Raw genomic sequence first — 26,905 nt, 5'->3', positions numbered from 1 at the left:
CCAGCACTCTATCCACTATGCTGTCTAAACTGGTGGGAAAAGCCCTGGAGAGGGAAGTTACATGACCTGAGTTCTAGTCTCTAGGATGCCACTAACTTGCTTTATGACTAAAGACAAGGCACTTCCTCTCTTTGGACTTTGATTTCCTCATCTGTATAATAAGGCATAGAACTAGATAATAGCTGAGGTCTCATTGAATTTTCTTTGTTCTAGGACCCTTTCTAGTTCTTGACATTCTGTGATTCTGTGAACTGATGATGATGATAATACTACATCTGAGCCACACTACATATTATTTAGAAACTCTTAGGGTCTGTAGAATAAAATCTGACACACTCATCTAGAACTGATCTTCTGACAGCATGTATAGCCTCAAGCTGAGCAGCCCTCATATTATTCCAGTGGGAACCTTTGGCTAATGTGGAACTGTCCCTCTCTTCTCCTTCCTCAGTCCCTTTTCTCCCAACAGAGAACAAGGCACACTAAGGAAGGAAAGAAACAGGTGTTTAGTAAGGACCTACTATATGCCAGGGACTGTGCTAAGCACTTTAAAAATATCATCTCAGGGGCAGGTAGGTGGCGCAGTGGATAGAGCACCAGCCCTGAAGTCAGGAGGACCTGAGTTCAAATCCAGCCTCAGTCCAAACACTTGACACTTACTAGCTGTGTGACCCTGGGCAAGTCACTTAATCCCAATTGCCTAAAAAACAAATAAATAAATATATCATCTCATTGGATCCTCACAACTTCAAGGTATGTGCCATTACTACCCTCATTTTAGAGTTGAGGTAATTGAGTTATTGTTGTTTGGTCATTTCAGTTGTGTCCAACTCTTCTTGATCCCATTTGGGGCTTGGCAAAGATACTGGAGTGGTTTGTCATTCACTTCTCCACTTCATTTTACAGATGAGGAAACTGAGGCAAATAGGATTAAGTGACTTGCCCAGGGTCACACAACTAGTAAGTAAGGAAGGATTCAAACTCAGGTCTTCCTGATTCCAGGCCCAGTAACACCTAGATGCCTCCTGAGTCAATAAGTTAAATTACTTTCTTCATTTCTATAAAGTGCTTTACTATTTTCCCATCCACAATCTCATTTGCTCCTCACCATAGCTCTATCAGACTAGACAGAGTTTTGTTATCCTCCCTCCCCTTCCTACCCCCCCAATCTCTCTGTCTTTCTATCTCTGTCTCTCTGTCTCTGTCTCTGTCTCTCTCTCTCTCTCTCTCTCTCTCTCTCTCTCTCTCTCTCTCTCTCTCTCTATATATATATATATATATATATATATATATATATGTATATATATATACCACATATAAACATGTATATATGCAAAAATATACATGTATACACCAAGTCTGTGTGTATGTATGTGAATAGCCTAAGATTACACTAGTACATGGTAAAATTGGAAAGAGAACCCAGGTTTCCAGACTCTTTCATTTGGAGTTTTGTTGTTTTTGTTTTTAACAAAATGAGGGACAGAAAGAAGCATAAGACACGGTCTCTGCCCTCAAGGTGCTCCCTGACAAATTGAAGAGGCAAAATACGTACATATAAAAAGATAACAATACCAGACAGCACTTGCTAAGAGGTAAATGAACCATACAAGCAGTAAGGCCTAGGAGAGTTTCAATAAGGGTGAGATTGCTGTGAGCAAGGGGGGTCAGTGAAGTAAGTCATGGAGAGAGGAGGTAGGATTTTATTGGGGCCTCCTTAAAGGATGAGGAAGATTTGGATTAGAGAGGATGTAGGAGGGATTGGAATAGTATAAGTAAAGGCAGAAATAAACCAAACAGAAGGGGATGACATGAAGATCATTCTGGCTGGAATGGACAATATGTGAAATAGCATTCCTATTTCATAGACTCCCAATACCTTAGAATCATAGACTTACAGACTCTTAAGAATCTTAAAATCATAGAACCTTTGAAAGAGAGATTCACATAATCTTAGAACTATAGAGTCTTAAAACATAGAACCTTAGAATCCTAGATTCATAGAATCTTGGGATTATTGACTCACAGAAACTTTGACTCATCAAATCTTTGAATATTAGAACTGGCAGGGACCTCAGAGACTATCGAATCTAAACCCCTCATTTTGAACAGGAGAAAACTGAGACCCAGAAAGGAAAAGGGCTGTCTCAGCTGCTGGGGTGGGGGCAGAGGAAGGAGGGTCATATACAGAACGACTGGAGTGTTGAAGAAGGGGGAATGGAAGGAAGTTGGCACTTCTCTATTTACTACCTCTGGGCTCTCCTATGCCTGACTACCAGGCAGAAATGACAAAATAAAAAGGAAGAGAAAAAAACGCAAGCTACAGCCAGAATAAAATCAGGGCAAATAGAATAAAGCCTGACAGCCAAGTATAAATAAATATTCGTAAAAGAGTTAAAGGACAGATTAAAATAAAAACACCAAAAGCAATTCTTACCCCCTGACAAATGCAGTGCGAATTGGGTTCTTTTAATCAAATGTTTGGCAGGTGTATGAATTATTTATAATTCAATATCGTGTGGTTAAATGGAAAATGGAAGATGTTTTCAGCATCTTGTCTCAGCCCCCGCTTCTCCTTGAGGAAGCATCCCCCAAATTTTCCCTAGGGAGAAGAAAACTGAACCCCAATGCCTTGGTTAGTAGTAGGATCTTTCACTGGCTGATTCCCCTGATCTCATGGTGCTGTGAAGACCTGACTTAGGAGTCAAGAGACCTGGGATCTGGTTCTGAAGTTGCCCTTAACTAGCTATGTGACCTTGGGCAAGTGTCTTCTCTCCTCTGGACCTCAGTTTTCTTATCCATAAACAAAGGAAAGTGGTGTAGACAATGACTGAGGTCCTTCAGGTTCTAAAAGGTTCTAAAAGACTGGGATCCTAAGTCCCTGTTAAAGGCCCCTGCCACTTATCTCATTTGTCCCTCTCCCAGCTCCATGCTTTGGCCATGGGCATGGTGACCTTTATCATAGTGCAATGAAGAGGCATAGGACTAGACTCAGAAGAGCTAGCTATACCTTAAGCAACTTGAAGCCCACCACTCCCTACCCTCCTACCCCTGGGCACTCAGTTGTCTCCTCTGTGAAATGTGTACGATATTCATTGTCTCTGCTGGCCTTAAAGGGGTGTTGTGAACTTGGTCACAGAAAGCTGTGATAAGGAGACTGGGAAAGGTCCCCCTGGCTCTTCCCAAAGAAAAGGTCTACCCTGGAGAGCCCATTATCTGAGTCAGTGCCTGAGAGACCTTTAAGGTCTTGTTATTCGGTCATGTCTGACTCTTTGTGACCCTATTTTGGGTTTTCTTGGCAAAGATACTGGAGCAAACAAGGTTAAGTGACTTGCCCAAGGTCACACAGCCAGTGAATATCTGAGGCCAGATTGAACTCAGGTTGATGACTTTCCTAAATCTAAGCCCAGTGCCCTATCCACTTTCTTTGCCACCTAGCTGCTGCTCTCCCCCCCTACACACACTTTAAAGTTTCCAAAATGTTTTTCATACATTTTCACATGTAATATTGAAGGGGTAGAGACTAGTTTAAGATCTTCTGGTTCCTTATCCATCTTTCCACATCAGGTGATGCCTCCTCTCACTAGGTGGATCTGGTCTGAGATCAATTTTGGCTCAGTCTCCTTTTTCCTTCCATTCTGCTCCCATCCAGCTATTGCTCCTTAGAGGTCTAGAGAGTTAACCCCCGAGGGTGTCACATCTGGTGAGATCAGTCAGGGAAGAAGTACTCACAGGCCCTGTAAGGCCTGCAAACTTAGTGAAGGAAGGCACAAGAAGAAGAGCTGAGTGGGGAAGATGTGCTGACTAACATCCCCATGGCAGATGAATGAGTTCTCAGCACTAACAAACGGCTGTCGGAAAGGTGGAAGAATGAAGGTAATTAGTCTTTAATGCCGATTTCAGACTAATCTTTCACACTTAAGAAAATTGTTCCAATGATTTTCTTATTTTCAGGGGAACTCGTTAAATAAGAATTAGAAAATAGATAAGGTAATAGATAAGAAAATGGGTTTTGCCAACGAACAGCAGCCAAAACACTGAGGAGCAAGTCTGGGGGCAGAGCACACCTGGAATAGAATGTCCTTAGGGGAAGGAGGAGATGTGGAAAGGAGCCCCTAGGCCCAAACTTGAGACTAATGATTGAGACCCAATCCTCTTGGATGCCACAAAGACTCAGAATATAGAATGCCAGACCTACAAGGGCCTCCAGAACATCCGATGTCAGAACCATAAAGAACCTTAGAACTGAGGGAAACCTTAGAACCTGGAAATTGAAATATTAAAACTGTAAGGGACCTCAGAACTTAGAACATAGAATATTAGAGCTAGAAGGAGCCCTGGAATACAATATCAGAACTGGAAAGCACATTAGAACTTAGAACATAGAGGACTTTGGAACACATAATAATAGAATGTGAGAACCGGAAGCAACTTCAAATATCACCTCTTCTAAGTCCCTCATTTTACAGAGGATCTTGAGGATCAGAGAAGGGAAATTACTTGCCCAAGGCCTCATATTCACAATGAGCTGATGTCACCAATGGAACAAGACCCAGATCTCCTGACTCCCAGTAGACAAGATCCCTCCCTCTCCTCCCTCTCTCCTCCTCAGGATCCATACAGAATCCTGTCATCCCTCAAGACAGTGGAAGGTCCCTTGTCCCACAGGAGTCCGGGGAGCCCCGCCTGGGCCCCTCCATGGGCACTACTGTCACGGCATGTTTTCCTTCCTGGTATCATTTCCCTGGCATGATCTCTAGTGTCTCTGCGTGAAGGTTTCACCCCATTAGCCTTGCTTAAAAAAGTGCAGCCGGGCCTGGGCACGTTATTGCCCACATAAATCAGGAGGCTTTGAATACGGAACACCTTTAAATAAACAGCTGATGGGAGTGAAGTTCCAAGATCATTATTAATAGCTTTTCATTTGTGTGGCCGCTGTGCTGTGACATTCTTTCCCAGCAGAAAGCCTTCGCTTCCAGCCCCCGGTACATCTGATCCCCCGAGTCCTCCAGTCAGAATGAATGACTGTACCTTTGTGTTAATTGCATACACCGTTCCACAAACTGAATACTAATATTAACTAGCAGGAGGAGAGGTGGGCCTGATGGCAGAAGGGCTCAGGAGCTGTCCTACCCACCTAGGAGAAGGCATGGGACATAAGAGGTCAACAGGGTGGGAGAACCAGATGGGATGCATACCTTGGCTGCCTGGAGGAGGCAGTCTGAGCATGGCACCTGGCCAGATCCAGTCTGAGAAGGGATGGAGAGAGGCGGCAGGGAAGGACAGAGCTGTTCCTGAGCTCCCAGCCCAGAGTCCCTAATTCAATTCAATTCAACAAACATTTATTAAGCCTCTATTATGCACATGGCATTATACTAGCTACTAGATAATGATAACTCCTGTTTCTTCAGTGCTTTAAGACTTACTTTCCTCACAATGCCCCTATAAGATACTTAATTCAAGTATTACTCTTCCCATTTTATAAATGAGGAAACTGAGGCTTCCAAAGTGACATACCCCAAACCCCACAACTAGGAAGTAGCAAAGCAGAGACTTGAACTCATGTCTTCTGACTCAAAGCCCATTTTTCACCATAACTCCCTATCTTTCAGGAAACCCCAAACCTTCCACCCCAGTCACACCTGCTGGCAGCCACAGAAGCAAGACAGCTAAGAGGAAGTACCAAGCTGTTCAGATGCAACCCTGAGTGGAGCAGGAGGCAATGATAGACATCAAAGCCAAGTGGAGATTGCCCTTTCCTTCTGAACATATGATCAGGCCCCGGGCCAATCAATCTCATGGTCATACCCCACCCATCCACGAACACCAATAGCAGATGTGACAGTCACTGGCAAAGGGGCTAGAAATTAAAGCATGGAGCTTCTTCAGACTTTAGGGTTATGAGTTTAATAGAATTATGGATTTAGGATTAAGATTTCAGGGTTTTAGATTAGGGTTTAAGGTTTGCACATAAGGCTTAAAGTTACAGTTTAGAATTAGGGCCTAGCCCTAGAATGTGGTCCTTAGTCCACATTAAGACTTATAAAATGTCAGTGCTAGAAGAAACCTTAGATTATACAAAGGGCTACAAGAAACCTTGGAACATAGAATACCAGAGATAGAAAGGACCCTAGAAAATAGAATTTCACAGCTAGAATCAACCTTAAAGATCATCTAGTCCAATGCCCTCATTTTACAGGCAGGAAAACTGAGGCTCAGAGAAATTAGGCAATTTCTTTAACATCACAAAGTAGTAAGCAGTAAAGCTAGTCTTCGAAGCCAAGACTTTGAGCTCAAAGAACCCTTCCCTCCACATGTTATTGGATTTAAGGTTTAGTCTTATCTTTAGGTTGAAGGGTGAAGGTATAGGTACTGAAGTTTGGATTCAGAGTTCAGGTTAGGGTTCAAGGTTTGGTTATAAAGTCTGGGGTTAGAGTCAGGAATTGGGCTTTCAATTTGGGGTTTGGAGGACAGATTTAACCCTTTGGGCTGTTTAAGGCTATGGATAGGAATGTGGGGTTTGGCGTTTGAGGCGGCATTCTCTGCCCCACAGAAGCCCAAGGCTGTTCCTTAAGTGGCCATCCTATGGTCTTTTTTTGACAGGGTTTTTAGATTCTTGGAGGGGGGGAAGGTGGTTAAATGTTTGCTTCAGCCCAAGGACTATGTGCCAGATAGGGAGGTTAGTAAACTGGGACCCAGGGTTCTATGGGTCAGAACCGAAGCTCAGAGTTGCTGTGATGACTAGGCCAAGACTAGATGTGGCCTTAGGCCCCCACCAGCAGCACACTCTCCCCCATGAGCTAACTCGATAGAGCCCAATCATTTAGGGGGCTGGAAATTTCTAGGTTGAGAGTTGTTTCCCAAGTCTTGTTTTCAGGACCCCAAAGCACTGACAGGGAGGTGAAAACAGTCTTTGTGGAAGGAGAGATGAAAAGACAGAGTACTGGGCAAGGTAGGTAGGTCTATTTGGAATCAGTGAACCTGGGTTCAAATTCTGACTCTACCACTGATTTTTCTATATGACCTTGGGCAAGTCACTTCCTTTCTGTGGGTTTCAGTTTCCTTCATAAAATGAAGGAATTGAACTAGATAATCTCTAAAGTCTAAGGTCTTTTCTAGCTCTAAATCCTTTGAAAATTCAATTCAATTCTGTTTAATGACTAAAGGAGATCCAGAGTTTATGTTAAATGAGGTCTCTACCCTCAGGGATCTTAGAGTTGAGAAGGCTAGAAGAGCCTGCCATAGGATGGGCATGGGAGGGAGACTTCCCACCTCTGTTCAGAATTAGGTTCTATTGGTATTTAGCCACAGCCCAGAGGTTTAAGAAGCCTGTCTTTCCTCCCTTCAATCTTCTCCCTCCTCTTTTCTTAACAGAATAACTCACATGCCTACAGTGCTTACTAGCAGAAGAGTACTTTTGTTACCGATCTATCTCATTTCAACCTTCAAACATCCCTCCCAAAAGTAAGTATTCTTACTCCCATTTACAAATGGGAAAACTGAGTGAGGCCTGTGGAAAGGAGAGACTTTTTCAGGGTCACATAGATAATTAGGAGCAGAGTCCAGAATCCAAGTCTTCTGACACCCAGTCCAGGGCTTCTTCCTCTACACCATGCTACAGCAGGGGTCTTAGAAAGGAAGGAAATAAGCATTGATTAAGCACCTATGACGTGGCTGGTGTTGTGTTGTTGTTATTGGGTCATTTCCAACTCTTTGTGACCCCATCTGGGTTTTCTTGGCCAATATACTGGTTTGCCATTTCCTTCTCCAGCTCATTTTACAGATTAGGAAACTGAAACAAACAGAGTTTAGTGATTTGCCCCAGGGTCACACAACTAATAAGTGTTTGAGGCTGGATTTGAACTCCTCTTCATGACTCCAAGCCTGGAATTCTATCTTCACCACCTAACTGCCACAGACATACTAATTGCTTTACAAATATTATCACTTCGATCCACAACAACTCTGGGATGTAGGTACTATTATTATCCCTATCTTATAGTTGAGGAAACAGAGGCAGAAAGAGATTAAGTGACTTGCCCAGAGTCACACAGTTAGTAAATTTCTGAGGTCAAATTTGAACTCAGGTCTTCCAGGCTACAGGCCCAGAGCTTTATCCACTTCACCACCTAGCTGCCCTTTAGAGGTCTTAGAAATCACCTGATTCAGCTCCCTCATTTTTCAGAGTAGGAAAATAAGGCTTGGAGCAGGGAAAGTAATTGCCTAAGGTCCCTGAACAAGTTAGTGTCAGAGCCAGGATTAGAACTCAGGTCTCCTGACTTCCAATCCAGGGTTCTTAGAACCCCAAAACATGTCTAGCTAAGGAGCCAGCTTGTGACCTTGGACAGTCCAAATGAGGCCTTTAAAATAAGCAAAAAAAAAAAATCAAAGGAAAGGAAACTGGCAGGAACCAGCCTGACTGTGGAAGAAGAACTGTGACAGCCTACTGGGGGCAGGTAGATTGGGGCCAGACTGTGGGGTAGCATCAATTGACAAAACAAGAAGTTTGAATTTTATTCTGCAGAGCATTGAGAGCCCAGGAAGATTCTTGAGCTGCAGAGGATCAAGTGGGATTGAGAACCATCGTTGGAGTTCTGGCAAACAGATTCCCCACTAAGGCACTCCCTAGGTTCTTGACTCTCCTACCATGTGGAAGAGTTGAGAGTCCTGCCTTTGCCTGCCCATGAGCTCAGTCAAGGTCAGAAGATTCAAGAAGGGGAGACATCCCCCCCTAAGCCAGCAGGGACAGGCCTGCTGGCAAAGTGTGCAAAGGTTCAGGGACTCAGAGTACTGACTTCCACAAAGGGCCTAAAAAGGACAAGCAGACCTTCCCTCCCTTCCTGCCTCCCCCCCAATCTGGGCCCACAAAGAACACTTAGCCTGGGATTTGGAATACTAATTCCAGTCTTACCATTTACTAACTAGTGACTTGGGCAAGTCCCTTGTCCTCTCCAGGCCTCAGTTTCTTCTTGTTTGCAATGAATGGGTGGGCCATAATGGGAATAAAGTTCTTTGTTCTAAGGTTCTTTCCAGAACTGATAGTTTAATGTTCTAGGGTTCTTTCCAATCTGATGTTCTATATTCTATATTTTAAGATCACTTCCAATGTTAACTTTCTGTGTTCTACATTCTGTGTTCTAAGGTTTCCAGTATAGGTGCATAGGAAAGGATGTTGCAGTTGGGGGTTAAAAGTTTTATATTAGAGTTCCAGCTCTGCTACTTAACTACTTTGAGATCATGAGCAAATCAGTCTCTTCCAGCCTGTTTCCCCATCTGCAAAATGGGTGTGATAGATAATAATTATCCTGGTTTTACAGGGTTGTTGTGGGGAGGGGACCTTACAAACCATAATGTGTTATAGCAATGTGAATAGATAATAGTAATGATCCTTTCTGCTCTAACATCCTGGAAAATGGAGACAATAGTACCCATTGGGAATAGTGGAAAAACTACTGGATTTTGAGTCAGAATGCCTGGATTCAAATCCTGACTCTACCATTTGTTACCTTTGTATCTTTAACCTGAGACTCAGTTTCCTCATTTGTAAAAAAAAATGAAGAAATTGTATTGAATGATCTTTTCAACTCTAAATCTATGATCCTTTAATGATTCTATCTGAATGCAGGGGACTAAACCATATGATTTATAAGGTCTTCCCACTCTCTCCATTCTCTCTAGATCCTCTAATATATCCCACCCCTTGGCCAGTGTGTGTATAAAGGGTGGACAATGAAGGTTTTGGGCAGAGGTGGGCTGATTGCGTTTCTACCAGGTCCCATAGAAACTTCTGTAGAACAGCTGGAGTCTCAAAGAAGAAAGCCCAAAAGCAGAGTAAGAATCATGAGCAGGCGGGCCCAGCCCCTCACCCCACCCCAGATTGATTCTATTGTGAATAAGCCAGCAGACCTTTGTGTGCCTCAGTTTTCTCAACTAGAAAATGAGTGTTGGACTGGCTGATGTCTAAGATCTCTTCTAGCTCTGAAATTTTATGAACATATGAATCAATATGAGACAGGAAATAGGGCCTGCAGAGGCTGGGAGATAGGGTGGGGACAGCTCCCTGGCTCTGTGCCAACCCAGCCCCAAAACCAGAGAAAAGAATTATAAAAAGAATCTGTCAAATCCCCCAACCCTCCCTACTCTTTTCTTCCACCTCCCCCCAAAACAAAGCAGGGGACCGGGTTCAAAAGCTCAGCAACAGGCTGAGGAAAGGAAGTGTACTAGAAAAGGGAAAGGCCAGCAGGGAGCTGAGCCGGACTGGGCTGGGGTTGGGGGCGGAGGAGGGGAGGAGCTCAGCCAGGTTTGAGGGACGAGTTAACAACTCAATTGTTACTTCAATTACACGGATTATTTGAAAACAATGTTATGAATTTCATCACTGACAGTTCCAGGAAACGGCTGCCATGGCAACAGGGGAAAATAACAGGGTCTGGATGGCCAATCAGAAGTTCCTTCCTCAACCCCACCAAGGATTCTGTAAAAAGTCCTTTAGCACCCATGACCCCTTCCTTGTGAAAAGAAAGGGTGGAGAGGAGAAAAGGAAGGGGGGAAAATGGCTGATACAAAAGAGGAAGAAGGAGAAGGAGGTAAGAAGAAGGCAACTGATAAGTAGAAGGACTCAGAAGACTTGAGTTTTAAGTTCTAACTCTGACACTGATTTTGTCTGTGAGCTTAGGCAAGTCACTTTCTCTGTCTGGGCCCAGTTTCCTCCTCTATAAAATAAGGGAATTTTGCTAGATAGTGACCTCAAAGGAGACTTTCCATTCTATTAATAGGGGAAAAGATGCTAGTCTGTCCATCAGAGAGTACAGCTTTTCCCACTTGTTACCTGTTTGACCTTGGACAGCTCACTAGTCTCTGTGTGTGGCCTCAGATTCTCCATAGGCAAAATGAGAAGGTCGAAATAGACAGCTTCCAAAGGTCTCTTCTAGCTCTATTCTAGTATCCTATGACCACCCATCCTTTGGTACTTTCCAGCTCTGTCATCCTTTGTGCTATATTCTAAGATCCCTTCTAGTTCTTATTCAGGCCAAAGAAGAAGAGCTTTGGGAGAGATCCACTTGAACCAGTGATCTAGAAGGTCTTCCTTGGGAAGATTGATCTAGAGCTCGACCCTGACATATGGGAGGCCACGGATGTGGGGAAGGGGAGACTTGGGAGGGGGTACAACAAAGGTGAAAGGACTGGAGTGATGACCCTGGAAGCATGCTGACCTGGATGGAGCAGTGCTCTGCATAGACACTTAATAAATAACCATTTACTGAATGAATGGCTGGAGCAGAGGTTATGTGTTAAAAGCAGTGGGAGATTAAGTCAGAAAGGAGAAATAGATTTGATGTGGGAAGCCATGGGGAGCCATTGCTGGCAGGGGAATCTCTTTCCCTCTCCCTCCCACTCTCTAAACCTCCTCTTCCCTCTTTTTCTCACTCACTGCGGTGCAATTTCCCAAAGCATTTTTCCTAATTTGTGATTGTTTTTAACCCAGCGGCAGGCAGCATTTCTGGCATCTCACAGCCCACGACTACCACCAACGCGTCCAGTCTCTCTTCCTACAGAGCTCCCCTAGAGTGACAGAATGTCAGAGTTGGAAGGGTCCTTGAAGCATAAGACATAGAATGTTACAGTTGGAAGAGACACCTTGGAAGAGGTCATCTGTTCCAACCCACTATCCCTCCTATTTTATAAATGGAGAAACAAAGGATCAGAGAAGGGATCAAGGTCATATAGTAAGTCAGGGCCAGACAGGACACTCAATTACCACCTTACCACCCTCTATTGTGTTTTTCACCCCCAACTTGGAACAGGTGAACAGGGGTACCTCACTGTGCACTGTGTGGAGGACAAAGAGACTGTGTGTTCATGGTAGAATGAAACAAAAACAATGAATTTAGAGCCACAGGACTTGGGTTTGAATCCTAGCTCTGCTTCTTATTACCTGGATGAACTTGGCTAAGTCACACTCTGATCTTCAGCTCTCTCATCTGTGAAATGAAGGATTGGTTAGAGGATCTCTAAGGTACCTTTTAACTGTAAATACTGTGCTCCTATGTCTTTGATGCATGCCCTGTCCCTACCTGTCTTAGTAGGCTAATAAAATTGGAAGGAGTATTCTGAACCTTGGTGTTTGCCAAGTTGACATCCTAAAGCAATGGGCAAGAGTGTGAAACTAACTACTTGTGTCCAATACAGGAGTCTGCCAGATATGGGGGGGGGGGTAAGGCATATGGAAGAATGAGTAGTGAGGGGCACACATGGGTTCCAATAGAGAAGACAGAAGAAACAGGGAGAACAATGGACCCCAAGGTTTGGAGGGTGGTATTAGATGGGTAGAAAGTGGGCAAAAAGAGATCTCAACTGTCTGCCTAAGGCTATAAAATGAGAGGTTGGAGTACATTATCTCTAGGTTCCTTCTAGTACTGTTTCTTTTGACTGAATCAGGGGGGAAATGGGCAACCTCTTCCACTTTGTGAACCTTAGTTTCTCCATTTATAAAAAGAAGTGGGAGACTGAAAAGAAACTCTGGAGTCAGAAGACCTAGGTTCAAATGCCACTTGACATTTCCTACTTGTTATACCTTAGGCAGGTTCATAACCTTCCTTGGCCTCAGCTTCCTCATCTGTAAAATAACAGGGCTGGATTATGACCTTTGAGGTCCTTCTTCCAGCTCTAAATCTAGAATCCCATGACTGTGCATCTCTTACACCTCCGGCATTCTATGATTTTTCTTTCTTCATATATTCAAACAAGGAGTTTCCCTCTCACCCCAAAGAGGTTTCCTCAAAGGGCCCCAAGCAGGCTCACTCAGACCCCAACAGGGACCTGGGCTGCCCCCCTCATCAACCCACTCCACCCCCAGAGGCTTAAGGCCTACTAAGGCAGGGGTTCTGGCTGCTCTACTGCTCATTAGCCAAGTTCATTAAGGAAGACAAATGACCCGTGTCCAGCTTCCACACATCAGCAGCTCCACCTGAGGGTGAGAGGGAGGGGGAATAGACAGGCTGCTTGTAGGAAGTGCTGGAGGCTCCAGATGGCTATGCTTATGTGTGGGCCCGGGGTTTAGCAGGGGAGAGGACCCCTGGCCCTTTGAGCAGAACTCAGCGGCTTGAAACAAGGGCAGCATAGACACTGCTACTCAAGTTTTGAAGGAGTAGCACTGGGCAGGCTGGGGGCAGCTCACCTAGCCCTATTCATTTCCGCTCCCCAGAGCTGACAATAGGAGGAGCAGCACCAGGAATTGAGCCAGCTCTTCATACATGCCAAAAGTAGTCTCCCTGCCCAGCTGAGTCACTGCCTCCAGGAAGCCCCCCACATTCTTGGCCGGTCCATCTGAGGGATGAGTCTTTGGTTGAATCCTTAAAAGGCAGCTGGACGTAGCTTTAAGCTGGAACAGGCTCCTATCCATCCCCCAGCCCTAGAGACAGAGGAAAGGGAGGAGAAAAGGGTGGGAGAGAGGAAGAAGAAAGGAGGGAGAAAGAAGAAAAGAATAGGAAAAGAGAAAAGAGGAAGGGGAAAGAAGGGCTGGTGAGAGAAAAGAGAGAATGAGTATAAAGTAGGATGGGGAAAGGGAAGGCAAGGGAATAGCTCTGGAGTTTCTCAAAGGCATTTTGTTGTTCAATTATGTCTGAGTCTTCATGACCCCATTTGGTGTTTTCTTGGCAAAGATCCTGGAGTGGTTTGCCATTTCCTTCTCCAGCCCATTTCCCAGATGAGGAAACTGAGGCAAACAGGGTTAAGTGACTTGTCCAGGGTCACACAGCTAATAAGTGTCTGAGGTCAGAGTTGGACTCAAGAAGATGAGCTTTCTTGACTCCAAGCCCAGTGCTCTAGCCACTAGGCCACCTAACTGTCCCTCTCAAAGGCATAGCCTATCCCTAAGATCCTTTCCCTGTAGCACCTCTCAATGTACTGTGAGGATCCATACTGGGAATGAGGCCTCCCTACTCCACTCCAGGATGGGGCTCCTCTCAAGAAGAGGGGAGGGAGGGAGGACATGACACAGAGAAAAGAGAGACTTAGGCAGAGAGATACAGAACTGAGAGGAGAGGGATCTTAGAAATCAGCTAGTCCAAGCCCCTCATTTTACAGATGGGGAAACTGAAGCCAGACAGGTGAAATTACTTGCCCAAGGTTACATAGGCAATAAGCAGCAGAGCCAGGACTCTCACTCATAACTCCCAATTTTCTCCTGCTTCTGAAAAAAGGAGATAATAATACTTGCACTACATAGCTTTCAGGTTGTTAGGAGGAAAGGGATTTGTAACTATTATAGGGGTGAGTTGTGCCTTTGAGGGCATTTAGGATCACACGCAATTTGGGATTCTAGGTTATATACACACAGGACATGGACTGTCTGGTTTTCTCCAACCAGAGAAATGCACATGTACAGATACGGAACATAAGATAAATACATTCAATTCTGCTAATATTGACTGTGCAGGGCTCAGCAATGGATACAAAGATGCATGACAGTCTCTGCCACCAAGATGCCATCCTTCCTTTCTTTTTTCCTCCTATCCTTTCCTACTTGCTTTCTTCCTTTTTATTCCCTTTTAGTCTCTGCTTCTATCTGTGTCTGTCTCTGAATATGTCTCTGTAACTAAAATAAGAAAAAAATAGCTAGCATTTCTATAGTGCCTACTACTATGCTAAGCATTTTATAATATTATCTCATTTGATCCTCACAACAATCCTGGAAGCTAGATACTATTTTTATCACCATTTTACAGTTGAGGAAACTGAGGCAGAGGTTAAGTGAATGTCCAAGATCACATAGCTGGTAAGTTTCTGGAGCTGGATTTGAAGTCAGTTCTTCCTGACTCCAAACCCAGTACTCTATCTACTTTACCACCTAGCTGCTCTATCTCTCTGTCCCTGTTTCTGTCTCTATCTATCCATCTATCTATCCCCCCCTTCTCTCCCTCCCTCCCTTTCCCCACCTTGAGGAAAAACAACTATATCTAAGTCTTCCCTCACAGACCCCCAATTTTCTTCTGAGAGGAAGGAGGTACACCATCCCTTTTCTTTGGAAGATCTCTAAACCTAGAGGTGAAATAAGCCTCTTTTTTTAATTTCACCCCCCAGACTAAGAGTGATTATTCCCATTGTGCAGATTAGAAAATTGAGGCATAGAAGCCTCAGTCCATAGCCTTCTGATGAGAAAGTTCCAGCCTTTCTCAGGAAAACAACACCCAGCAATGAAAGGGAGGGACCATATATAGTCTATCTTAAAGATGTTCCAGGTAGCCTAGTGAGATGTGAATACTTGTTTCAGAGCCAAGCACTCCACCTCACTGGAGGTGGCAGGGGTCAATAGACTGACCTAGTGTGAATTTTCTGCTCAGATCTTCTTCTTGTCTCCTGCTTCCCATTTCCCTTTCAAAGCCCCAAATCAGCCCTGTCTGACTCCCCAGCTGTCTGTTTCCCTGAGAGAGTTTTGAGTTCCCAGCCTCAGGACTGACATCCCCATGGAGCTATGCTCTCAGAAGCACCTGCCAGCCCAGCTCCATCATCAATTCCCTCTCCCTGGCCCCAGCTCTGCGGTCTGCTGCTGCCTGAGTTATATAAACAGGAATCAGTGACTCTCAGAATACCTGAGGCTGCATTTCCAAACGGAGCTTCCTGACTGGAAAAAAAAAACATCAGAAACAGAAAGAAAAGAATTTAATTGGCCAAGTCCCCTTGCCCATGTGGTAAACAAAGCAGCTCTAAACTTTGCTAACTCTTCTTTTCCGTCTTGGAGAAGTGAGCCCCTTCAGAGCATCCATCCATCTCAGGACTTTCAACCTGTATGGGTGGGAGGAAGGGAGAAAGCTTCACTAAGACCCTAGCTAGCATCTTATGGTAGCCTAGAAGTCATTTCTTCCGACCCCCTGTCTCCACATAGTGTGGTTGAGTGGAAAGAATGAGAGTCAAAGGGCCTAGGTTTGAGTCTCTGCTCGCCATTCATTAGCTGTGTGAGACCTTGGCCAAGTCACGACTCTCTTTAAGGAGCAATTTCCTTGGCTGGCAAAGAGAAAGTGAGACGGGATGATGTCTAAGGTCTCTTCCACCTCTTGGACACTATGATTCTATTTCATATACCTAAGCAGCAACTACACCAAACACATCCCACACACAACCAATCTGCTACAGTCTCCAAGGAAGGAAATCAGTATCTATTAGCTCCAGTTACTATGTGCCAGGCATGAGAAGTACTATTAGCATCCACATTTTACAGCTGAGGAAACTGAGGCAGACAGAGGTAAAGTAACTTTCCCAGGGTCACACAGCCAGTATGTATCTAAGGCTGGGATCTGAACTCAGGTCTTCCTATCTCCAAGCTGGCAGTCTCTCCACTCTACCACCAAACTGCATCAGACAATTATCACAACCTCCCCATCCATCACTGTCCAACTGCCAGCTAACTACAGCTGGGTTATTTTTTGTGTCTAACTCAGATTTCTCCTGCTGCAATTCCTCCATGTGGAGAAAGAATATATATTCTCTTATTAAATCTATGAAAGAGACAACTATTGGACCTGAAGAAAGAATCAGGAACAGGACTTCAGTTTGGAATCTCCTAGCCACTAGTATCTTTGTCAGGCTTCACCCTGTGGTATTAATGGAAAGAGCGATGAATCTGGGGTTGGAGGTCCTGAGTTCAAATCCTAGCCTCTCATTATGATCTGTGTGACCGTGGGTAAGTCATATCCCCTTCTGAGATTATTCCTCCTCATTAGCAGAAGGGAATTACATTAGGTGATCTCTAAGGTGCCTTCCAGCTCTAAATGTCTGAGCCCATGGACTCCACCAGTTCAGGATGCCAGGTGAGAGGGCTAGACTTGAGGCTGTGTCTGGGACCAGCCTGCAGGAAGGTGCTGAAGCTGCTTGGCCTGTGCCTGTAGTTGGTGGGCAAGCAGCCAAGCCCAGGCTGCTGATAGAGGATCTGTCCCTGCTTTTCACACTCAGCTGGATAGCCCAGGCCCCAGCTCCTGATCCTGAGAGGCCCCTGGGGCCACATTTGAACTTCTCTAATGGACTTACTTTCACATTACTAAGGACAATGAGTCCTCCTGCTCCCCAAAGCAGGACAAATTGAAGAGTCTGCAGGGAAATTCCACATGAGAGGAGGAAGGAGGGCAATAGAGACTGGGAGCAGTAACTAAGTGAAAGGGAAAGGAGTATGGAGGAAGGGCAGAAGTGGGTCAGCATTAGGGGTAAGAGGTGAACAAGGTGGAGGGGGGCGACATAAGGGAACTACAACCAAAAAAATGTGGCGGTGACTGGTGAAAGAAGATGGGTAAGCAGGCAAGATTGGGATATTAGAGGATTAGTTATAAATGTGAGGCTAGAGAAGGAGATTGATAGTTGGGAGTAGAAGGGTGTTAATTATAGTGTGGGAAGGAGACTAGTGATAGGTGGAGATAGTGATAAGTGGGGGGGTAGAAGTGGATAGAGTAATTTCTGGGATCAGGATATAGAAGGCAGGGATTTACTCAGTGGTTTCAGAACCAAGAGCCCAGAGGCAGGCAAGCAGGCTCTGGAAGGCTGGAAATCCTAGGAGGCTTCCTCCCTGTGGTAGAAAACCTTGGCAGCATCTCCAAAGGTACTGGAGAGTGACCCTAGTGAGGCCAAGTGGAACCACAGAGGAGAGCTTTCAGATCCCAGGGGCTTCTCTTCTCTGCCAGAGAAAAGGGATGCCAGGGAGTTTAGAGTTCAGTACCTGCCTGGCACCAACCCAACTGGGTTTTTGTGGCTCTTGATCTGGTGCTTTCTCCATTCTGATTTTGTTCCCTCTTCACTTAACTCTGACTCCATGCAGAGCAAAACTGTCTCCAAGTCAAAGGAGAGCACTGGCCCTCCTCTCTTCAAGTAAGGAGTAAAAACCTAGACAAACCACTGAGAACTTAAGGCCTGCCTAAAGTCTGGTCTTAAGCCCCTCGGATGCAGACACTTCCTTATCCCACACATCTGCAGTCCTGGAGTCCCCCAGGTCCTGGAGGGATCAATGAGGAGAGGGGAGGCCAAGAAGTTCTCTAGCAATTCCTTCCTTTCCTCCCAGGAAAGGCCACAGCGCCATCCATTGCTTGATACAAGCGGCTTCCCCCAGACAGCTTTGGCCGTTTCTGTACGAAGCCTCCTGCTCAGCACCCCCAGCCCGTCTCTGCCCAGCTGCAGTCCCAGCCCTAATCTTCTGCCCCAGACCCAACAGTTTTGTCTGTGGGTCAGACAGGCTGAGAACAGGCGTGGGGCAGCCCTACAGGAAAGGGGCAGTGCAGGGCCTCTGGGGGCGTCCTTCAGGCAGCAGCTCCAGGCTTAGTATGAGGGCGTCCTGGCCAGCCTAGACTTGGGGTATGATGGGCGGGGGCGTGGAGTGGGAGCGGGCTGAGCTGGCAGAGTGCAGGCAAGGCCCAGGGAGCCGGCGACTGCAGCGTTGCAGAGATGTGGCTGTTAATATTGCTTCCCGTCCCACAGGGCAAAACACAATAACACACACACACACACACACACACACACACACACACACACACACACACGCCCAGTATTTCCTAGGAACATCTAGACCCTGCGCCGGCTGTCACCAGACCCCGCCTCTGAGAGGCTTCCCCATAGCCCAGAGACTGGGAGCCCCAGGTAGGCTCGGCGCAGCCACCACTCTCACCCCCCACTCCCCACCACACACACCCCGAAAAGGCAATGGGTTCCCAGCCAAGGAGTCTCTTGGATAGCCATCCCCTCCTGCCCTGCCTGTGGATACAACCCCTCCCATCGGGCTCCGGGATGCTTCGCTCTCCCGCCCCCAGCTGTGCAGCGCCCTAAGGCAGCTGGGCTGCGTCCGTCCGGTCTCTGTAATTAGGGAGCACAAGTCTCCGTCCGCTTCTCCTTCGGAGCTGGGCGGGGAAAGCATGTTCCCGACCCCGAGAAGGAGGAGGAAGAGGACGAGGCGGAGACCGATGAGCCCCAGGTCGGCTTTGCGATCCCCGGGAAACGGGGAGCAAAGGAGCAGGGGAAAGTTTGAACCGGGAAAACTCCCTCCCCACTAATGCAGGAGGGCAAAGCAGGAAGGGGGGTGCGGGGAGATACAATGGCAGGAGGCTCTCTTGCCTTCGGATCCCGGGGGGAGCGGGGTTGGATGCGGGGAGATAGACCCGGGAAAGCCGTGTTCCCAGCCCCTCCCCCTGCTAGGAGGTGGCCGCACAGATCACCAGCTACCTCTGCGCCCCAAACCCTGCCTTTGCCATCTTTTGCCTTCCAGTCTCTGGCGCCCGCCCCGTCCCGCCCCGTCCTGTCCCATCCCCCCTTTCCCCTCGGAGAGCCCCGAAGTGCTGCAGCTCCTACCTCGGGTGAGAGACCTCGGGACTCCCCCAGTCCTGCAACGTACGAGTTCTACTCTCCCTTCGGATTATCCACGGCCGCGGAGGCGCTTGGGGATCCCCCCTCCAACCCCGGCCTGGCTCTCTGCAACTCGGGGCCAAGGAGCTCTGTGCCCTGAGAAACAGAACCCGGCAGGAGGGCTGGGAGCAGAGGCACAGCCTGGCACATGGGATCCCCAGATGGGAGAAGGAGGCTCCAGCCAGACTCCGGAGCCGAGCGCCGGCCGCACCGAGAATACGGAGGGAGAGAGGGAGGGACGGACAGTGAGCGTGTGTGTGTGTGTGTGTGTGTGTGTGTGTGTGTGTGTGTGAGAGAGAGAGAGAGAGAGAGAGAGAGAGAGAGAGAGAGAGAGAGAGAGAGAGAGAGAGAGAGAGAGAGAGAGAGAGAGAGTGCGTGTCTGACTAGGGGGGATGTGTGTAAGGGACAGATACCTTCCTCCCACCAGCCTCTGCTGGAGACTGTGAGAATACACAGGCAGGTTGGAGTGGCAAACTGGGAGGAGAATGGTAGTGACCCCAGGGCCTTGGCTTCTTATGTAATTTAGAACTGGAAAAGACTTTAGAGATCATCCAGTGATGTGAGCTAGATTCTGGTCCAACCCACTCATTAGATGGAGCTAAGAGGCCAGAGAGCAGAAGAGACTTGGTCAAGTTCATAAAAGAAGTGAATGGCAGAGCCAGAACTAGAACCCAGGTCTTCTCATGCAATAGCCAGGCTCTCTCCACTATATGCTTCATCTGGCCCCTGTACCCCAGACCTGTTGACATTGGTAACTGTGTATCTCCTGGAGATCCAGGGTCTGGAGAGAAAACCTAGGTACCCCCTTGATTTCCCCAGTCTTGTCTTTCTAAGTTGATCCATTTTCCTGACCCTTGAATGTTAAAGGAAGTATGTGGGGGGATAAGGGGTGGGGATGAAGGAGAGGAGCCTGCAGGAGGCTGCATACCACTCCAGGCTTCCAGGACACAGATCGATCTAATGTGAGTGGAGGATGCCATGGGGACAGGCCAGAAGACCTAGGACAGGGCCCTCTGGACTCCAAAGCAGCAGATATCTTCACTGAGTGACTGATAGAAAGGTCTTCACCTTCCCATTCTATGAGAGAAGGGTTCTCCTCCGAGTTAGGATATTAAAGTGGTAGAGAATGAATAAAATACTAGAGAGTAACCTTACTCTCTGTGGCCTTGGAGCACAGATGAAGAAACCTAGGAAAGGAACCTCACATCCCTACTTGCCCCACCAAGAGTCAGTGTTGGGGGTTAGGATGAGTATGCAGGTCCTAAACACTATATAGGAAGAATCTATATGGTCCCTAGTGGCAATTCCTGTCCCATTCAAGGGAAAAGATAGAGAAAACAAGCCTATGAGTTGTTTAAGCAATAAAGAAGCAGGATCAGAGAGGTTAAGTGATTTACCTACAATCATCCAGCTATCAAAGCTGAGAACTTAAACCTAAGTCGTCTGACCCCAAATAAGTACTTCATGCATCATGTAGTCTCCATATCCATCAACATTCATTTATTTACTTAATCCTTCCATAAGTATTTATTGAATGCTTACTGTGTACAAGCCCAGTGTTAGGCAGCAAGGACTCCACCTGTCTGAATCTGTTTCATTTGCAAACTGAGGATAATATTCTCTCTCCTGCCAATATCACCAGGGTATTGTGAGGAACCAATGAGATAATGTGTTTGGAAGCACTTTATAACTATAAAGTGCCATAGAAATAAATGTGAGGGATTATCATCAGTATAGAAACAAATGAACACTGGCCCTTTAGCCACTCACAACGCCTGCTATAAATGCCACAACGCCTGAAGTACATAGTTGACAACCAGAAACTCACCAGTCATTCAGTAATCATCTCGCTTACAGCCTCGGGGACCTTCCACATTAGTACATACCAAGGTCTGGGGGACATCTGGACAACAAGGAATACTGCCCTGAAGACTGATCTTCTCCCCCAGGCCCAGTTTCTTTTTCCTGTCCTGTCCTAGGTTCAGACTGTGTGACAGCCTAAGCTCCGAGATTCCATGGAGGGAAGGATTTTTTCTGCCCCTAACAGTCTTACATGTATAACAGTCTTGCACAGTAGGATAGCAAGTGCTGGGGAAATAAGAATTTTTATTGTTCTTCAGTTGTGTCTGACTCTTCGTGACCCCACCTGGAGTATTCTTGGAGTTGTGTGACATTTACTTCTCCAGCTCATTTTACAGATGAGGAAACAGGCAAACATGGTTAAGTCACTTGTCCAGTGTCATAAAGCTAGCGTCGGTCTGGATTTGAACTCAAGTGTTCCGGCGCTCTATTCACTGTGCCACCTAGCAGCCTAAATAAGTATTACAAGCATTTAGATAATCCTTCATCAGCTTCTCATTTGATCCTCATAATTGCCTTGAGAGATAGTGTATCTCCCCATTTTGCAGATGGGGAAACCGAGGCATTCAGAAAGGAAATAACTTGCTCAAGGTCACATATCAAGTTAGGTGCTGTACCAAAACCTGAATCTAGATTTCCCGACCCAGCCTTTCCCATGCTCTCCTGCCTTGCCCCCAAAGCTTTAGCCAATTTATCTCATCGTGCCACTTCCCCCAGGAATAGGAATTTCCCTCCCCTTACCTTGGCCCTTAAGCTGCCAAGCACACTCCCCACTCTGTTTACTTCCAAGTGGATTTTCTGTCATTGAGGCTCGGTCTCCTCCCCAAACCCTCCCCCGGAACCCCGATGGGCTCATTTCTTTTCATTGATCTCTCCCGCCCTTCTCTTTGTATTTCCCCTCCTTCTGTCAGTCTTTCTCCTCCCTGCTTTTCTCTATTCTTAGCCCGACTCTTTATGCTTGCAGGGACCCGCAGTTCCAGGCTCGGCTGCCCCCCCCCCCGCTTTCTTCTCCCCAACCCCCACAAACTTACTTGTGCAATTTTCTGACTGCTCTGGGTGTTTCTCCCCACCCCACCCCCACCTCCTGGGATCATTTACTTAGATGCTCTCTCTGTTCTCCCTCTGTTTGCTGGGCCGTAGCTCTCTTGTTCAGTCCTCCCTTCCCTCCACCATATCCCCCCCCCGCCCCTCTGCTCTCCTTTCTCCCCTTGCTTCGGGACTCCCGGGTACCCTTTTCTCCAGCCGCTGCCTGGGGTCCCTCTTGCTGTGTTTCGGTTTCCCTGGGTCTCTGTCTCTCTCGGATCTCCGTCTGTCTGTCTCTCCCCCTCTCTCCCTCCCACCTCCCTCTGCCTCTTTTTCTCTTTCCCTCTCTCTCCATCCCTCTCTCATCTCCCCCTTCCCCCTCCCCGCGTTTCCCCATCCCTCTCTCAGATCTCCGCCCCCTCCCTCCCTGTTCCCAGGCTTTCCTCCCCCTCCCGAGCCCCCTCCCTCCCGCTGCCCGCCGCCCCGCCCGCGTTGCCTTTGTCTGTAGGAGTTGAAAGTTAAAAGCTTTCCCAAGTTGATCTGGAGTAGCTTTTCCCAGAGCCTTTCATCTCCACAGCGCATTTGTAAAACGGCACAGACGGAGGGGCCGTGACACGAGCAGCTAAGACACCTCAGGGCCTAGCTGGACCAGGGAGGCGAGGCGCGAGCGCCCGCAGCGCCCCGGACCATTTGCAAGTGACCCCCCTTTCCCTTCCTAATAAAACCCCCTAGGTTTCCACACACCGGCACAACACCCCCAAAGCGCTGGAAACTGGGCGTCCACCGCTCCCCGATCCTGGCCGCCCTCGTGGCCCCGGGGCGCCCCCTGGAGGCCAGAGGGGCATCCTCCCGCTCGGGGGCGCTCCTGGCCTCCCTCCGCCTCCTCCCCACAGGGTAAGCGGCTCCCGGGAGAAGCAATTAGCAGCCTCCTCACTGGGAGAGCGGACCCGTCACGGAGCTAGTGGGAGGGAGCCGGCGGGAGCCAAGGAGGAGGAGGAGGAGCTGGGGACAGGGGCTCAGAACAGCAACTGGGGGAGGGGGTAGAACTAAGATCATCGAACCCTGATCTGGGGGAGCCTCTGGATCGTTGAATGTCAGAAAATAGAACGTCAGAGCTGGGAGAGCCCTTGGAACGCGGAATGTTAGAAAACAGAACACAGAATATTAGAGCTTGGGGAGCCCTTGGAACACAATGTTAGAACACAGAACATTAGAAATGGGAGAGCCTTAGGAACGTGGAATGTTAGAACAGAACATTCCAGCTGGGAGAGTTCTTGGAACTCAGAGAGTTAGAACACAGAACATTAGAGCTGGGAAAGTGTTTGCAACATGGAGTATTAGAACACAGAACATTAAGAAATGGGAGAGCCCTGGGAACTTGAAGTTAGAATACAGAGCATTAGAGCTGGGTGAGGCCTTGGAATGTGGAATGTTAGAACACAGAGCACCAGAGCTGGGAGAGCCCTCACAACACAGATATTGGAATATAGGGATATAGGGTAGGAGAGGACGTGCTATCTAGTACAAACAGCTAGTTCTAGACCCTCCAACTCTTGACGCCTAGTGCCAGCAGACCCTAATCATTCCCTTTCTATGAGTCAGTTTCCTCACATGGCTTAACAGGCACCTTTATACTGCCTATTTCAATTACTGTGGAGAGAGGAATTTGTAAATGGTAATAAATAAATAAACATATGAATGAATGAATGGAGCTTCTGTTTCCTGAAATTTAGAACTGGAAGGTATTTTAATCTAATTTCTTGATCACTGCCTTTTTGCTTTTAAATCACACTTATTTCTGAATATGCCCCTCCTTTCTCCCCTAACGCAGCCTCACAGCACAGGATAGATTGCCAGAGCTAGACTCAGGAAGCCCTGAGTTTGAATCCTTCCTTACCACTTCCCAGCTATGTGATCCGGGGCAAATAACTTACTCTGCCTCAGAATTCCCATCTGTAAAATGAGGATAATAATGACACTGCTTCCCAAGGCTGTTGTGAGGATAAGATGAGATAATATATGTATTAATATTATTGACCCAACAAGCCTTTTCTTACAAAAGAAGATTAAAACAAATACTTATCTACTAAGCTTAACATAGTAATTCATCTATTTATCATAGCAACCAGTATTTGGTCCTTATCTGAGAGAAAATGCAATACTCCATACCCATGATTCCTACCCACCTCTTTAACAGGAGGGAGGTGCATTTTCTCATTTTGTCTTCTAGGCCATGTTTCGTTACTATACATTATACTATTATCATTATAGTTTTCATTTTCTTGTCAGTCAGTCAGTCGATAAACATTTACTAAGCACCTACTATATGCTAGGCACTGTGCCTTTAAACACTGGGGTTACAAAGATAGGTAAAAGATAGTCCCTGCTCTCAAGGACCTCAGAGTCTAAAGGGGAAGACCATATGCAAACAAGCTATACACAGAATAAACTGAAAACGACAAAGGGAAGGCACTAGAATTAAGGGGGATCAGAAAAGGCTTCCTATAGAAGGTGGCACTAGGATGCCCATCAATTGGGGAATGGCTGAGCAAGTTGTGGTATATGAATGTAATGGAATACTATTGTGCTATAAGAAATGATGAACAGGCTGACTTCAGAAAAACCTGGAAAGACTTATATGGTCTGATGCTGAGTGAAGTAAGCAGAACCAAGAGGACTTTGTACACAGTAACAGCCATGTTATGCAATGACTAAGATTGTTAAACTGAACCCTTCTCAGTATTACGAGGATCTAAGACATATCCAGAGGCCTCGGGATGGAAAATGCTGTCCACATCCAAAGAAAGAACTATGGAAGTCGAATCACTCTCACTTATTTTTCTCTTCTGTTGAGTTTTGTTTCATCTTTCTGATGGTTCCTCCTATTGGTTTTAATTTTTACTTACAACTTCACTAATGTGAAAATACATTTAATGGGTATGTAAATGTAAAGCCTATATCAGATTGTGCACTGTCTTGGGGAGGGTGGGGGGGAGGAAGGGGGAGAAAAATTTTCAACCCAAAAGCATATGGAAGTGATTGTTGATAAATCAAAATAAATTAACAAAATTTTTTAAAAATAGCCTAAAAAAAAAAAAGAAGGTGGCACTGTTGGAGTCACTGTGTACTATGTTTTCATGGTTCTGCTTACTTCACTCTGTGTCAGTTCATACCAGTCTTCATGTTTCTCTGAATTCTTCACGTTTTTTGTGTTGTGGGGGGTGGGGTTAAAATAACTGTAATTTACCACAGTTTTCAAACCTGGCATTTTAGAGATAATGAAGCTAACAACAATAATAACAACAATAATACTATGTGCCAGGCATTGTTCTAAATGCATAAGTCCAGGCCCAGTGCTCTGCACCCAGAGACATAGTGACTTACCCAAAGTTATACAGACAGGGATAGCAGAGCCAGAATTCTAACCCAGACTCTCCAGCTTCTAGCCTAGAATTCTTTCAGTCATACTGGGCAGTGGCTCAAGACCAATGTGAGCTGGAAGGCAGCAGAGTAAAGGGCAAAGAATGCAGAGCAGCTGTTTAATGCAAGGTGTGACTTTGCAGAAGCAGCTGGGTGGTATAATGGTTAGAGCACCCAGCCGGAAGTCAAGACGACCTGAATTCAAATCCAGCCTCCAATACCTCCTAACTGTGTGACCCTGGGCAAGTCACTTGACCTCTGCCTTTGTTTCCTCATCTGTAAAATGGGGCTAATAATAGCCTTTACCTCCTAGGGGTCGTTGTGAGGATCGAATGAGACATTCATAAAGTGCTTACTTAGCACAGTGCCTGGCACATAGTAGGCACTTAATAAATGTTTGTTCCTTTTCTACTTAGCTTCTCTGAGCTTCACCCTCATCTTTGATGAGGGGGTTGGACTAGGTGACCTCTAAGGTCCCTTCTACATCTATGATTCTGTTATTATTAGAACATAGAAGGTCAGAGATCTTAGAAAAGGTCTTAGAGATCTTTAGAGGTCAGCTGGTCCTCTTCAATCTGCATTTTACAGTTAGGGAAACTGAATGAGGCCCAGAAAAGGGAAATGGTTTGCAAGAGTTCCCAAATTAAATCAACATCAGAGATAGGTCTAGAATCCAAGACTGCAGGTGAAATTCCTGGGTGTGTCAGGGGTGGGGGGTGGGTCTTCAGTGATGAGAGTACATGGGCAGATGGAGAAATCCAAGTAGATTCCAATTCTAGTAAATGGAGCTAGGAAGGCAAATAAGTGAGGTTTGCACAAAGGGAAAGGATGGGTTGAAGAGGTCATGGGCAGCCAAGTTCCCCTTTCAACGAGAAGAAAAAAGCAGCCTTGGCCTCCCATCTCCCACATAACTGGGCAGGGAGCTCCTACAAACCCTTGGGAATATCACGGGAAGCTGAGATCCTTAGCCTAAAGTTTCCTGTCCCAACCCCACTTCCCCCCAAACCCCAATCTATTCAAGGCTGGACTAGTAAGATGGACAGACCCAGGCTATATTGTATCCCTCCCCATTTCATTGTCTAGTCTCTATCTGATCAGCAAATCAGGCTGACAGCCCCCCCTTCCAGCTCTGAACTTCCTCGACCTCCAGAAATAATACAATGATTCACATTTCCACAGTATTTCATCCTTTAGAGAGCTCACAACACCTCTATGAGGTGGGTAATATAAG

The 26,905-nt window shown here is 46.5% G+C and overlaps 1 protein-coding gene across 1 annotated transcript in view; it reads right to left on the bottom strand.

Moving 5' to 3' along the window:
* CDH22 (cadherin 22) overlaps nucleotides 1-19,913 on the bottom strand; it is a 147,675-nt gene extending 127,762 nt beyond the window's left edge. Inside the window, 1 exon segment of the mRNA XM_078150057.1 lies at nucleotides 19,318-19,913. The gene's annotated coding sequence lies outside the window, so the exon portion shown is untranslated.
* Nucleotides 19,914-26,905: the final 6,992 nt, after the last annotated feature.

This window comes from Phascolarctos cinereus, unplaced genomic scaffold, assembly GCF_003287225.1.
Source record: "Phascolarctos cinereus isolate Bilbo 61053 unplaced genomic scaffold, phaCin_HiC Scaffold_2;HRSCAF=192, whole genome shotgun sequence".
NCBI lineage: Eukaryota > Metazoa > Chordata > Mammalia > Diprotodontia > Phascolarctidae > Phascolarctos > Phascolarctos cinereus.
This window is presented reverse-complemented; position numbering and strand designations above follow the sequence as displayed.